Below are 16,726 nucleotides of genomic sequence, written 5' to 3' on the forward strand. Positions count from 1 at the left end.
GGTCTTCAAAACCCTCAGTCTTGCCTTTCTTGAAGATGATTGCGATGTTTGCCTTTTTCCACCCACCTTTGCATCACTTATTAGTCCCACTGAGCATCAGTCTATCTGTAAGTAGGCATGGAGAATTATTTTCATGGATCTATTTGGAAGTTTACTGCCCTGCTTTTTACTGTGTGAAAACTGGTAAGTTTCTTTCAAACATGTGATCCTGTATGTTTTTTCTGGCAACAGGGACTACAAATAAAATTAATTTCTTCTAACCTTTAGGTACCTGCAGAGTCCAATTCTAAGTTTGAGTTAGTACAGTACACAGCTTTTACATCTAAACTCTGGTTTTTGAGTTGATGGAAAGACACAGGCACTTCTAGTGTATAACTTGTCATACAGCAGAAATTATTTAGGGTAGAAAACATGGGAATGTAATTTCCTGATGAAAATCAAAGTAAAATAAATTATGAAGAATTTATTGCTAAATTTCATTTTGATCACCACATGAGTATCAGCTTTGTTAGTTTTATGGAAATTGCCAGAACATACAGACATAGACAACAGGTACACAAGGTGTCATTTCCACGTCTGGTGATATTTTCAGAAAAGTCTAATTGCATCAGTGTTTCTAGTGGCCAAATGTTTACATATCTGGAGAAAACTGAATAGTGATATGGAGATGGGCTTAAACGGTATTAAAAAGATATAACCCAATGACTTTCAAAGATGCATGCATTCTATATCACATGAATACTTTCTGGTCTTCCACCATCAGCTAAAAGAAGCTATGGTTCTAGCAGTAATGATCTTTGGTATAACCCTGAGGCATGTGGCTAGTTCTCACTCAGAAGAGTGAGAAGAGAAAAATATCTCTTTGATGAATAACAAGTTTTTTTTAACAACTTTAACTTACCAGAGTTGCTGCTATGAACATATTATGGCTGGTTTATAATAACTGAAGTGTTTATATGTGTCATTATATACCCGCAAGACACACACACATGTATACGTGCATGTATATATGCATGTATGTAGCGGTGAATTCATGAAATGTTAACTAATAATCCAAAACAAACTACCAGTTGATATGGTGATAAGAAGCACCCTTGGCAGACTTACAGGAAGAGTGAGAGACTAACTGAAGTGGTTTGGGGTGGGGTTTTTTTCATTTGATATATAACAGGACCTCTGTTAAGTAAAATTTATACAGTATTTTTATGTGTGTGTGTGTGTATACACAGTATAATTACCTGGAGTAAAGTCTTTGGTTGAGGAGGAGGAATTTAAGGAATGTAACTATACCGAAATCTAGACAAAACCTTTTTGTCCTTGTAATCCAGAGTTCAGATTACAACTAAAAGACACAAAGAGATCATATAATAATGATATATTTAGATATTTGGTGTATTATTATTTGCTGAGCCAAAACTGATTTTTGAAGACAAATTAGATAATTTTTTGTTCTTGTTGTTGTCATTCTGTGAGGTGGATGACAGGAAAGGAACCTAACTGAATATGAGCGCAGATGAGAAAAAAAAAAAAAGCCCTGCATGCCAGGCAAGAAACTGAACAGGAGAGGAACACCCGAAAAGTCCCACTAACCATGCCAAAAGGCAAACAGAAGGGCTACAGCAGAAGTTAAGGAACCTCATGCAGTGTAAGAGAGGAATTGAAGCTTTCCTGCAGTAAACTCTGGAATATTATTTGCAGAGCAGACTGTAGCTTTCCAGCAGGATGTTAACTAATTGCCTCTGACAGAGATAATTCACCAGGCTAGACAAAATGAACAAGGCCTGTGGAGACCCAGCATTTTCTAACGATCAAAGATGGCTGAGTTTTGATAGAATAAGTTTGAAGTGTTTCTCATAACTACTAAAATGATATGAAAAGGCCTTTTTCAATTTGAAGATCCTTAAAATGGTTCCAAAGTAAACTTGAACCCCTTTAGAGGTTTTACAATTGAGAGATACATATATATGTGTATACACAAGTGCATGGTCTAACAGTTAAGAGCCAAATACCTACGCAGCCACTCACTGACTCCTCCTCCCTAGCAGCACAGGGAAAGATAAGAGGATGAGAAAGCTGAAGGGTTCAGATAGAGACAGGGAGATGTCTTACCAATTACTGCTGCAGGCAAAACAGACTTGACTTGATGAAAATTAATTTATTGCCAATTAAAATATATCCAGATAGTTGGAAACAGAAAGACAAAGATTAAAACACTAGTCCTCTCCCTTCTCCCATACTTAACTTCACTCCATTCCCCTACCTGCTCCTCCAAGTGGTGCGGGGTGGGCGGGGGGCTATGGTCAGCACGCAGCAGTTCCTCTCTGCTACTCCTTCCTTCTCACGTTTTTCCTCAGCTCCAGTATGGGTCCTCCACAGGCTGCAGGAAATATCTTCTCCACCATGCAACATCTTCTCTTCCTCCTCCTTCTCTGACCTCAGCGTTCCCTCTGCTGTTTCTCACTCTTTTGTTTTTGTCTTCATTTGGGGTTTCTTCCCTCCTCCTCTGTCTGTCTGGCATTTTCTGCCCTTTCTTAAATATGTTTTCACAGACATGTCACACACTTGGCTGACGGGCTCAGCTGAGGCCAACAGTAGGTTCATTGCGGAAACAGCTGTGTCCAGCACAGGGCAGCCCTAGCTTCTTCTCACAGAGGCCACTTCTGCAGTCCCCCACCACTACCAATACCTTGCCACCTAAACCAAATACATACAGCCTGTAGGAACTTGCTTTTCTTCGTCATTTTTGATAGATTCTTTAAAAGCAGTTCATGGATCATTAAGGACCCTTTCTCTGCAGACAAAAAATGACTCCTCAGATAATTGTATTCTTTCCTTTCTGCCTACCTTTGCAAATTGTTATTTTAGTTTAATAAACTGTATGACTGCATATTTACACTGCTCAGACTCAACAAAGCCTGATGTAGAGGCATCTGATTCATCTCCACCTAACACCAACCCAAAGTGAAGAGCTCTAACCCATAATGACCCAAGATGATACATCCACATAGATCAGTGCAACGCTCGTTGGAGATGCAGATTGGGTTTGAAAGCAGGTTGCCCACCTTAAACTTATCAGCTAACCATCTTAACCTAGCATTATCATCATGTGTGGTGATAACATTATAGAATATTTTAAATGGCTTGTTTTTCATTTTGCTGTCTTGGGAGCAGTGGAGTGGAGATGCAATATAAAGCATTCTTTAATCGAGCACAAGGTTGAACATTACTCAGTGGTACATCTTTGTACAACGTGCTATTTTCATTCATAGACCATACCTGAGCTTCTAGAGGAATCCATGTAGACTTACTACTTACACTGCCTGGTAGCAATAGAGTAAGTACTTCCTAGTACAGTAAGAAGCATTTTAGTCAGTATAGTACGGTGCAGTTGTGTTTATTAGAATAAATGCTGCGTTAATGATAATGTATTAAAATTAGGCACATGCACACCCAAGCATCCTTCCATTGCTAGATGATTATATTACATTTCTAGGTGGCAAATAACAGATAGAAAGGGACTTAATCTGATGATTAAGATGAAAATGTCCAAAAGGATCAACAATACCTACTGAAAACCACCTCTCACTCTTTGTTGTAGTGACACAGTTGAAATGAAAATTAGTAAAATTGAGAGGGAGCTGACGGCAGTAATTTTCTGTGGGGGCTTTTAGAATCAATCCCCACCTGTACTGAATTAGGCCAAATCTATAGACATTGAGGACACATTGCACATGTCATTTTCCCAAATGCATTTAAAATTAGGTTACCAAAAGGGAGGGGAGACTTGACTTTTCAAATAGTGTGACTCACTGTTGATGAATTGTGTTAAATTCTACTGCTTTACTTGTCATATTATGATTTTTTTTAATAGATAAGAGCACTAAGAACACCTAGATAACATTTTAAAGCACTTATATAAAACAGAATGAATAAATTAAATAACTCAAGGTACGTCTTTGAACTTTCAATGACTTGATATAGAAGCGTACTATCAGAAAGCAAATGATGACGTGAACACTGTTAGAATTAGTGAGAGGGGAAAAAAACACACTCAAACCCACCAAAAAACCCTTCAGCTAATACTTATATCTCCACCCTAGGAGTCATAGGTAAGGAAAGTCTTCTAGTTTTCCAAGCAATTTATGCTGAAGTCTCCCTGTTGTCTCTTCAGTGAAACAGTGTCTCTGATTTTGCAGCAGAAGTATGTAGCATGCACTCAAAAGACTGTTTGGCTCTTGATTTCAAATGTTATGACTTGTCACTTTTGGCTGTTGTCAGAAAATAGCCCATAAATGAGTCAGTAGATTAGAGTGAACATTATAAGCATTAAATTAATGAAAATCATCCAGAGGTGTGTCTGTGGAGAAGCAGTCCTGGGTGAAGACAGAAATCGTGATCTAGGCAGGAGCATCTCTTTTTAAATCTGTGTAAGGAAGAATGTGTTAATAAAAACATCTGCAGATCTGGTTATAGGTAAGTCTAGCATGGAGGAAAGTGGACTTAGGAGAGAGAAGAGCAAATGGATGATGAGTGCTGTCCTAAGAATATGAAAGAGGACACGTTCTACTGGGCATTTAGTGTTCCTTTGTATTCCTGTGACCTTTAAAGTTAAACTCTTTGCTGCATTTGATCACTTTCTGTTCCAAAAGATAATGGGTTAATGTGAGATGATTTCAATGAAGATTTGTAGGCTTTACTTTAAGCAATTCATCCCAGTAATGTGTAGCATAACAGTGAGAAAGTTATTTTTTTAGTTCCTAACAGATGAAATCTGTTTCCAGTCAATTTATCTTCAGAGAAAAATAAAATCACAGTTTTGAACCAGGGTGGATTTCATACATGTTAAGATACTCTCTGGTTGTATTTTGGGGGCATTGTTCAACCCTTCGTTATTTATGTCTTTCGCAGGAAGCAAAATGTCCAGTTACTTTGTTATTTGCTTCTTTAAATTTCTTAAAGTTCCTAGAATTGTATTAGTTCAGTGATGCTGCATGGGTACGTGTGGTACATTGTTGCGCTACAGCTGGTCACACAACAATGTGTGTTACAAAGTGATCCAGAATTCCAGTGGGTGTTGCACTTTGTCACCAACTCAAAGAAGATGACTTTTTAAAGGAGATGCCTCATAGTTTTATTCACTGTAGACAGCTGGAAGATTCACATTTGCCAAAGGCAAACAATAAACCATTAGTTCAGCAAATCCTGAACTGTTTGTTTAAATTAAAAATTTAATACAATTAAAAAAATAAAAAAAAAAAAGAGAGAGAGCAGGGAATCAAATAGAATATATTAATTTATTTCCACATACAGGCTACATCTTTATGTGCCGACTCAGGAGAATATTGTGTAGGGAAATACAGAAATAGGAAGGGTGATTCTGACTCTGCTTTTCACAGCTGAAGTCAATAACATTTTGGATTTAGACAGGAAGTTTGACATACTTGTAAATGCAAATGTAAAACATGTAAAATGCAATCCACTAATGTTAGATCCAATAAAAAGAAAAAAATCAATCTGACTTCTGCAAGGCCATAGAAATCCTTTATACCACAACCAATTTGTCAGTGCTTGTATGGCCCTAAGCATCAGACAAGATTGTCGTTTTCTCATTTAAAAAATAACTTTGTTTATTAGGACTGTGATTTCTGATACATATCAAATATATTTCTTCTGTGTTGTAAGTGCATTAGCATCTGATGACCAAGATATTATAAAATCTGAGCTCTCAGATACTGGCCTCCGGTTTTCTTACTGTAGAGCTGAAGGATCTCTTGCCTAAGGCTACTAGCAGAGCTACATTATGAAAGACAGATGAAATGCCATGGGGAAAACACGGTTCCCACCTTTCTCATTCCCCCCACTGTGGAGCTGGCACTTCTCACTGCAGGTGTTGCCTTTATGGCATGACTGCTAAACACAAGGATGCAGAAGTTGATCATCAAGACAGATTTCCTGCCAAGCAAGAGAGCAGTGTATGTAACCAGCACACCAGAAAATAATATGTGACCATGGAGTTTATAAAGAGAGAAATTTAACATAAATCTGACCCAAGGCACCATAGCAAAATTTAACTAGGCATTCAGATCCAAACTGTGCAAATAACATCTCTCTGGAGTCACAGGTGTGGAAATTGCATGCCATTTCTGCACTATGGGAAATAATTGGATTACTATAGTATAGCACTGTGCATATCAACTGTTATTTGTTTTATTCTTTTATTGGAACTTAGGTCAGTGTTATGGAAGATCTGCAGTTCGGCAGAGGGAATTAAATGAAAACTATTTTTGTTATCACATGATTTGAGTCATTGTACAATTAGTGCAAGAGAGTCGTACTTTACAGAAATTTTCTCAAACAGATGAGCACTGTTTGACAGCAATTTTCTTTGGATTTATTTTCATTATTTGTTTTATATTTCTTTACTATATGTATCTAAATACACACATAACTATGAACATATATACCAACTCACAGCATTATATTTAATTATATAATTATTGTCATTACCAATCTGGTACTATGCTGCATATTTTACAAGAAAGATTAAGCATAATTATTGTTAATAATTTTTCATATTGCTTGGAAACATATATATAAAGAGCTGGTCATAACCGGCAAAGAAAGCAGTGAGAAAATACAAAAAAAATCAGGCTGCTTAACAAATTCAGTTGTGGTTCCACATTGGTTTGATGAATGAATAGAAAGCTTGTTTGCTTAATTTCTCAGAATGCATAGTTTAATTTTTACATGAAAAGAATACGGCTAAGCTGTATTCTTACAGCTCTGCCTAACTAGGCAGAGCAGAATAACACAATATGAGGAAGAAACCATAGTAGAAAGTCAAGTCTCTATGTGAGTGCTCTACCAGCTTGCCATATGCTGATTTTTGTCTAATGAATATTCAGAAAAGTGAGAGAGTGTAGACAGATATGATAAATGGGCTACCACACTGTAGATATATTTTATTTGGAACATTCTTCTGGAAAAAAAGAAAAAGAAAAGGGAAGAAAAAAAGGAAAATACAACTTCTTATGCCCATTGGGCAGTGAAGAGAATGTATCTCCACCCATCTCCTGTGTCTCTCTAGGACATATTCTAATCACTGAACTTTACATTATATATAGGTGTATCCTTTAGTTGGAAAAGATGAACAGAGGAATGCCTAGCAGGGAACATGTGCGAGAGTGAACAGTTAGCTCCTTATATCTTTAAAGAGGCATTCCCTGAAGCACATATTTTGTGGTTTAGAGAATTTTGCTGAAAGAAACCAAGCAAACAAAAATTAAAGAAAACGAGCATCTACAGAGATTATGTGGTACCAAAGCCAATGGGTTGCCTAAGCAACCTAAACTGGCTGATAATGTCTTTTGAAGATCTACACTTTTCAGTCCCTGTGTGACCCATTAAATAGAATGTGAAACAAATCCACACGAGGCCTAGGAATAATCAGGGCTTCATACCATTGCTCCTCTGACCAGCTCCAGAGCCAGTGCTGGCCTATGTCTGAGCAGGATCATGTCCCAAATGTATTTGCTGTCACAATAATAAAAATTAATTTAGTCAAGTTCTTTTATATTCCATCTAGAAGGTGGTCACTGGTGAAACAGTAACTAAGTTCTGTTTCTCCTAAAAACAGATTCTCCTAAAATCTGTATTCTCCTAAAAAAATCCTACTTTGTGTTGCACATCAAAAAGGCAGACAAAAGCTACACTGTTTTTTTTGTAATGCTATACAGACTTAAAATTAGGTGCCAAGAAATTTCTCACTCATGGGAACTAGAAAAATCAGGATAATAATGATAATCAGGGAAAGTATAATGAAAAATTAAAACTGAGTTCAGAGGACATTTGAACAACACATAACTGCAGGCAGAAGATGGATCATACTTGTCAATGGCAGAGCAAGTTTCTATCAAATTTCTGTCGGCTCTGAGAGCTGCTTGAAGTGAAGAGCACATCTCTCTTTTCCAATGAAAAAGAAACATGCTTCCCTAAACAGTTAAAATTTGGATACCTTATGTTATAGGTTACAGTCCTAAACACACCTGTTCAGCTGTTGTCTGCTCTTTGCTAATTGACACAGAGTGTACCCTAAAGCTTCATGAGTAGCATAGTGTTTTATCTGTAGATCACAGTTATGACAGATATGGGCAATGGAGCAGGTATCTCTGGATCCAGATACCTAGACAGCCTTCTCGCCTTGTTATCCAAGAGGCGTGATATAGTGATTGTACACAAAATGCTTTGAATGCTCCCCCAAGGGATTAATCTCAAGACAGATAGTAGTGGTGGACAATTCTTTATTTTAAAATTAAAGAACAGAGTAACCTTTCCAATCTTTTTAAAATAGCCTAGAGAAAATCTTTCCTCAGACCAAGGGGTCAGACCAAGCTATATATCTCACCAGGAGTTTTCTAAACACAAATAAAGAGGATATTTCAGAAGGGTTATTTTTAATTTCTCTTGTTAAAGATGAGTCACTAGACAGAAGTGAGTTCAATGAGAAGAGAATGGAGGGAGGAAACATGAGTCTTTTCAGATGGAATGACAAAAGTTTCTGTATTTTATTTATTTTATCTAGAGATAATTTTGTATAGGGAGAGAGTCCTAAGAGTAAGGACCTGTGATCTCTTTACTCTTAGGGTAAAGACCTACTCAGGAATTAAGAGAGTCAGCAGTTCTCTGGGTTTTGGCCCAACTAATCTTGAATTCTCTTCAATTCAACACCTAAACATCAAGAGAAGTTTGAAAGTCCTGCACTAGCTTCCATTTCACTCTACTTATGCCAATCTCTGGTAAGAAGGGAGATATATATTTGAATTTATTCAGATGGAAAATGGATATGGATTCCCATTCTTGGAATGACTGCCTTATTGCATAGCCTATTATGTAAAGAAAAGAGTCTTTATTCGTCATCTGTTGCTTTAAAACAACTTAGTTACAAACAAACAAACCAACAAACAAAACAGGAACCAATTTCAAGCATATGATGACTCTTGAGAACAGTTGGGAATGCTTCATTGGGACACCTAGTCAGAAGAAAATAAATCTAAGACTCTGCATCTATAATTAAGTCGATGACTGTTGGTAACTACATAATGAGAAGTATTGTGATACCATTCTGACGTTCTGAGACCCTCGACAGACCGTTTAACAGGATCAGACATCAAAAACTTCATTGCTAAAATTTCCTAAGAGTTAAAGCTAAAAAGTCTTAAATATTCAAGGTTAAATCCATTTCCCAAATGCATGGAAATGGAAACGGAAATTTTGAAAATCAAGTTCCCAACTTGTGATAAAGGAAGCTGTCTTTAAATGTCTGAGAGCTGAGTCCACTTCAATAGTGTCAAATACATCCAAATTTTAAATAACAAGAAATTAGGTATAGGAATGTGGCAAATCAAAGTTTCTTCCTAACCAACAAGCTTTCAATTTACTGCTTAGCTAAGTAGGGCACTGAAGTAACCACGCTTTACACCTGAAGCTATTCTACTTCCAATTTTCTACAATGCTACTGGCATTAATCAGTTGCATGGTTAAATTCACTAGGGAAAACAAATTAAACATTACTTTAAATGGACGCTAAATGTACAATTTATACATTACACATCTCTTGCTATAGCCTTTACACCTAGGTATGTCTGAGGCTGCGTTTCTGTGAAAATTGATCCCACTTTTATGGGTATGTGAACATATTAACTGTTTTAAATATATTTATATAGCAGTGGCTCAAAATCATTAGTTTATACTTTCTCTTAGCTATCTAATACTGGTGGTGGTCTAGAGAGCTTTTTACATTTGGAGACATTTTTCTGTGCTTGCCTTATTATTTGTTTAGCCCACTGGCATGAATAAGTAGGATTTTCCAGTGCTAGAAGCGTATGTACCAGCAGGGAGAGCTTGCTCATATTGCTAAAAGTCAAGAAACAAGGATGCCTACTCTCTGAAGGCTAGCAAGGTTTTTAATTAAATACTCTTTCCAAAAAGCAGAAAGGCCTCCAAGTAAAATACTATGATGCAAATGGTAATCACAGAATTGTGGTTCTGTGTTCTCTACAGATATATCAACAGTAATGGTGTAAGATCTTCAGGTGTGTATTAATTGTAACAATGCAGTCTGAGGAACTGGAGGAAGTCTCCAGAAGCCAAGGGATGAGTAATGCCATGGATTGAGGTCCCTACATGGGCAATCTAGAAAATATAAGAAATCTTATTTGGGGAGGCTTTAATTAAAATTTCTCCCACTGCAGAAAAAAGAAAGTTCTTTTTTCTTGGTCAGGTATCACAGCTGACCAATGATCTTTGCTTCACTTTTAAGACTCTGCCATCAACTCCTGCTTAGAAGAAAGAAGTAGTTATTATCATGTGAAACACTGATGCTGTTGCACCTGAACTCTTTTAATTCTCTAAAGTGTTTTCTATCATTGATCACATATGATGCCTGTGGATAAGTGTAATATCCATGAAGTTTTCTAACATGGAGTTGTTGACTTTCTCTTGTGCAGTTCCTTTTCCCTGAAGAAAAGTCTGAAATGATACAGACAAGCAAATTCACTTCAACAGCATGTTTCTGATGTCCACAGATTCTGTGTCATCAGAGGACTGTAATTGAACAGAAGTCCTGCAGCTGACAGTTATTTGACCTCCTCCAGCTGTGCCTCTTCTAAGGATAGTATTTCTTGCCCATTCCTAGCCACCAAAAGGTGACAGCCTGTTCTCAAAGCAGGTGAGTGAAAACAGAAAGAATAATTTCAGGGACTGTGGAGTAGGTTTTGTGGTGTGCCTTCAAAACATTAGGAATTTGAGGGCAAGAAAGTCAAATGGAAAACATTACCAACCTATTTAATGACCAGCTTAGGTTCTGCAAATCTGTCATCAGATTGTGACTGCTTTTGCCCATTACTGATGTGGTGTAGATTAAACCAGCTGAATCAGAGAAAAGAGAATAGGATCTGTAGGCCTCATCATCAGATTTCTTAATGAAACAAGTTTTCTATGGCAGAAATCATATGCTTTTTTAACAGCTTAGGATTCTAGACAGAAGCTGATGTGGCAATAAGCCAATTATATTCTATGTTTAAGGTTAGTCATAACAGCCTAAACAGCACATAAATCTTAGATGGTCAGGAGTTTCTTATATTTCTCTTCATTTTGGATTGCTATTTACTGATGTAACTGAAAAAGCATCTTTGTATAAAGCTAGAAGTATGGTAATCATTCTTTTGTTAAGCTGCAAGCTCCAATGTAGTTAAATCATAGGACACTAGAAATGTTACTAAAATTTCATGCTTCAGCTATGTGAAGCGGCAGCTTGGAGTCTGAACTATGCAAGAGTTTCTGTATAGCTGGCTCATTGTGACCTACCTCATGTATGATGTCTGACTGAGTATGCAGAATTCTTAATGCTAATAACCCGTTCTTTCTTTGCTCTTCATTCATGGTTGAATTCTGCTGTTTTCTCTAGGGCAGAAGAAACCTTTTTCTTTTCCCAGAACACAGGAACAGATAAAATATTAATTCAGTGCCTGACTTCCTTGCTCAACTGAAGTGTATATCAGTTCACTGCGGTTAGAAGGGTATATAGTCTAGCAGGTTGAAACTGTAGTGCTTTCCTAGGGACCCTCAGGAACAGAGTGTGTTTTTCAATGTCCATTAGAAAGGTGAGTGTTCAGATCTATACTTCATTTCATTTTTATGCCTCAAATCTGGAGACACAGTTCTGTGATTATGCTTTTCACTTGAATAAGGAAACCCAGAAATACTTGAATAAGCTAAATAATAAAATCTCTATATTTTACACTCTTAATACTGAAGACTTGTTTTTGATAAGTAGCATTTATTTTCATGCACCAACCCATAAATAAATAATAACAATAAAAATAATAATAATAATAAATGCTTACAAGTCTACCTCTACAAGTAGGTCACAGGTTCAATGCCTCCTAATATTCCTCGAAAGGAGAGATACTTTGGACGTTTATTTTCAGATCTTTACAACACCCCTTTACTCTCCCTCTCCTTCTTTAAACTTCAAGAAATAAGGAACAATGGTATGTAACTCTCTTCCCATCCTTCACACTGACTGAAATAAAGTCTATTGTGATCTTGTCTTTCCTTCAAATCAGAGAGAATAATGCAACTCTTTTTTTCTCTTTTCTTTTCTTCTTTTTTTTTTTTTTTTTTTTATACCGCAATCCATCTAGCTTTGAGCAATTGTGCTGAATTGTAATTGACACTTGTAACTTAATGTTCGCATAGATAATGACCAGGGTTGGTAAATCTTTCCTGCCCTCTGGGCAGTACATCCAAATCTTATGGCCACTAAACACTTAATTTACACCTTCAGGAAGTAAGAAGAAAAGGGGAGCTCAAGGAGTAATTTGTACAGGAAAGTGGATCCATTGCATAATATCAGGCATGAAGCTGAAACTCAGGGAATGAAGCACTATCTGGTGCAGTAGCTTGTGTTGACTCTCTTCGGCCCAGGAAGGAGCACATCGTCTTCAGCCTTGCTGCTAATCTGGCGGTCTATTCCTCTGCATGCAAGCTCATGAGCTGTACTTACCCATGCAGTGTAAACTGGCTACTCTTCTTGATATATTCCATTTGGGTAGAAACTTTGTTATCCACTGAAGATGAAAAATTGCGTATCTCAAGAGAACGCAGTTTTGCATTCATATCTCAGCTGAGCTGATAGTGATTGCAGGTTATAAAGTGTAAGTAACACAAAAATATCTGGGTGTTGTTAAGAAATACGGAACAAAGACACAGTATTCTACTGTCATACTCAGTTTTCAGAGGGTAACAGAATATTTAGCTAAATTAAAGTACCTGTTCCTTCCCTTGACAGATGAGAACTTTTGCCCTGCCAGCAGTTGTTGACCAGCTGATGTCCTGGTGCATGAAGATTGATTGCTTTTACTTCTGTGCAATGTTGAGTCTTAAAAAAGGTTAATCTTATTTTAGGTTTAGATTGGAATCTCTGCTAAATATTATGTGGAAGGGAGTTCCTTAGATTAATTCTCTCTTACGTGAGTAACAATGCCAGTTTTGGAAGTGTTGCTTTAAATCTCAGGCTAACATCCAGCACCTATTATATAGAAATAAGTATACTAGAACACCTGGTGTACTTTCATTACATCTCTTTTCTGTTTTCTGTTTCCTGGCCTAAATTATCCTAAATTCTTAATCTCTACTTCCAGAGAATAACCAGCCCACTCAATTGCCCCTACCTGGTCATTGCTGTTCTCCTACAGATCTTTAGTATTCACAAAGTTTTCGATCTTTCAATAATGATGTGACCAAAACGGAAAATGGTATCTAAGGCATGTCTTCATTCTCCAGTCTGTAATGGTGTGTAGATCTTTTCCACAGTGCCCCACTATGTGATGTTTTGCTCACAGTGCATTCTTTCCAGGAAGAATTGTACCGATGCAAAATTAGTGCCATGGTTCAGACCTCAAGTTTTCTACCTGCAATTAGACATGTGTGAAAGTATTGATTTTCTTTTTGTGATAATTGATATATAAGAAATTATAGTCTTAATGCATACAGCTTTTCACTATTCTGTCTTATTTCCATTCTATTGGAACAAAATAGGGGAAAAAGGGGGACAAAGACTTAAAGTTATGGCTATTTCATGCATCCTTCTTCTGTTGATTTTGGCTTAAAAATGTTACCTGCTGGTCTGGACAAGGGACTGAGTCTCAAAGGCGGCCAGCTGGCTGAATATCTTAAGGGAACTAAATCCCATTGACATAAGTGTTTTCTTTCTGAAGTAGAGACTCACAGATTATTACAATAACAAGAAAAGACACTGCAATATTTTAAAATGGGGAAAAAGTATTCCTGCTGGACTGAAACTCAAAGGCATTTTTCCCTCCCGTCCCCATTCCTCCCTGCATGAAGTTTGAGTAGTCTGATTTTGTGTATGGGGACTCCAGGGATTTGGAAATAACAGAGTTTATTGCCACAAGCAGTGGGACAGTTAGAAGGTTGCAAAGCTTCTGGTCTGTCTGTCACTTCTTTGACTGAAGGTTTCAGACTAACTGAACATGTACTAGAAGAGATGCTATTATATCGGTAGTACCTGAAGGCTTTGATAAAGCATCATGGACTCATTATACTAGGAATCCACTCACATTTATGGAGGAAACAAAAAAGTCATTTCCACACAGAAATTACAAGGGAAGTATAAAATGAGAAAGAAGAAGAAGAAGAAAAAAAAAGCGGATTCAGTAATCTATCTTGCCTGGTCTGTGCGTTAATAGCACGTAGCACCAATTCATCTTTTTGTTTGGGATTGCCTTATTCCCTTCCATGGTTCCCAAAAGGAATTCATCAGAGGGCTAACATGGGCTATTAAGATACAGAGACTCTCATGTGAGCTCTCCACATGCATCTGAATCATCCCAGATCTCTGGTGGTTGTAGCGCATTGTATATGACAAATAACTCTGTGTTAACTGGGACCTACTAAGTCTGATAAATTAGATGTGTTTAATACACTTGCCTTAGGGAATATATAAAAGATAATGTGGTTTTAGTAGTTTTGAAAATAATTCCCAGTTCTGAAAACTCTGACAGAACAATTTTCTCTAGGTTTTCTGGCAACTGGGTGTTTTTTCACATGGGTCTAGTTGCAGAGATCTTGAATGGGAACAAGAAAGCATAGATTTATACTGCAGCAATTATGTGATGCCAGTAAGCTGTAATCTTCCTGGAAGAAGAACAGATGAGAAATAAGCATTTGAATGTAGTCTACCTGATTTTTTCCTGCTAAACACCTTGTTAGCATGCACAGACAATTGCTGGGGGAAAAAAAAAAAAGAAAAGAAAGAAGCAACTAAAAAATCTCAATAAACCAGAATTTACTCTTAAAGGCCTCACAGCCCTATCAATATGCATGACCAGCTCACCATACACCAGGGGGGCTTCTGGCACTGTATGTATTCTCTATTTGGTAGTTCCAGAAAGAACCATTTTGACCAAAACTACTTGATAGTTTCATTACAATCTCCCTAGAAATGGAAGAGTATCCTTAAGTCCACCAGAGTATATGAGATCACTCAATCAATCTGGGCTTGCATTTTTGTGTTGAGATTTGGTTCTATAGATTTAGATCTATCTGCTGTTATTTTAGCCACTATCCTTAGATTTTTTTAGGCATTCAGAGATACTTACCCTCTTCTCTCCAAATGTTTGATGATGTGTCTTTAGAGAAAATGACTGAAATTAAATAGCTGTTGTAAGCAAACTGAAAATATTTCCTAAATCTTCTTAAAGACAATCCCCCCTTCTACCTTTTTTTAAGATAAAATCTCTCTGATGTGTGTCTTATTTATTTTTTCTCTTTTTTCTTTATTTTCATTTTTCTTGGAAGAAAAAATGGCAAGCGGAATTTAAAATGAGTATATTAATTGTTTCTAACAATGGCTAATGACTGAGTGGAGGCTTGTAAATAACCAAAAAGTTATTTCTTCAAGAAATCTAGCTAAAAGCAAAGGGATCATTTTAAACCCAAGCTTCAAGACTTGATATTTCAGTAGAATTTTAGTAAGCCTTAAATGGTCTGTGGATTGTATATAACCCCTTTCCAGTATTTCACTTTTCTACAGCTTTTCTTCTCTTCCAGAAATTGTTATCATTCAGTGCCAGCCTAGTGTTCTCCCACTACAAGTTAAGCTATAATAACTTCTACAAGTAGATGTGAATCAGTGAAACCATAGTTACGGACTTTTTGCTATGTTTTTTTTTCTCTAAGTGCCATGTTATCATTTTTGATACTCCATATAGATGGTTTTTTTAATATTTATACTTTTGGCTTGTTTTGTTTTTTGTTTTATTTTATTTTATTTTGTAGTCCATAATAACAAAAGTAATTGAACCTCCAGACTCTCCTGTTGTCTTCCAAGAGTCTTTCTGAAGTCACTTGGAGAAAGTTCAGTGTCTTAAGTATTGCCAGACAACAGCTCAAGTTCAAAAACACAAAGAAAGCAGATTTTCCAGAGGAATTCTGCAAGCTTAAACTTGAAAGATTTTTTTCAATATTTTCAGTCCATTCTTTAATTCAAAGATGATTACTAATATATCGACAGACTGTAAAACTACAGTCTCCTAGTAAACGTAAAAATGTTCTGTACAGTACTGCACTGCTGGTATATTGGAATTAGCTTCAGGCAGCTTTTCTCCAAAGTAGACCCCATAAATTACCAAAATACTTACGTGGAAAACAACTCTGTTGTGCTATTAGGAAAAGATGGGGATCTAAACTTGATGAATGTGTTAGCGTGACATGAACATATCAAGTGTTTGACTTAGCATGCCCTTTATTTGAGGTAATGTGACAGGTATCCTGCCAAATAGTAGGTGGCTAGTATGAAAAATATCTTCAGATGGAAACATTTCTCAGATTTTAACTTATCTCCAAGAGCTCCTTCAACATCTGCAATTTCATGGGCTAAGCCTTGCATATTTCCTCCAGTCAGATATAATTGACAAACGGCTTCAGGTGAGAGAAAGGCAGTGGGCAGTGGTACCATGCTATAAATGTACAAGACTGAGGCTGTGAAGCGAGAAGAAAAATAGAAAGTGAAGCACATAGTCATGCTTAAACTGTGACATGCCCACCTAAGATGCTAGTAGCCCAGCTCTCCTGTCTTTCACACTGATATGAAATATAAGCGACCGCATGTAAGGGACGACTCGTAATTTCCTCTTTGAGTGTT

This window comes from Larus michahellis, chromosome 3 (genome assembly GCF_964199755.1).
Source record: "Larus michahellis chromosome 3, bLarMic1.1, whole genome shotgun sequence".
Taxonomy (NCBI): domain Eukaryota; kingdom Metazoa; phylum Chordata; class Aves; order Charadriiformes; family Laridae; genus Larus; species Larus michahellis.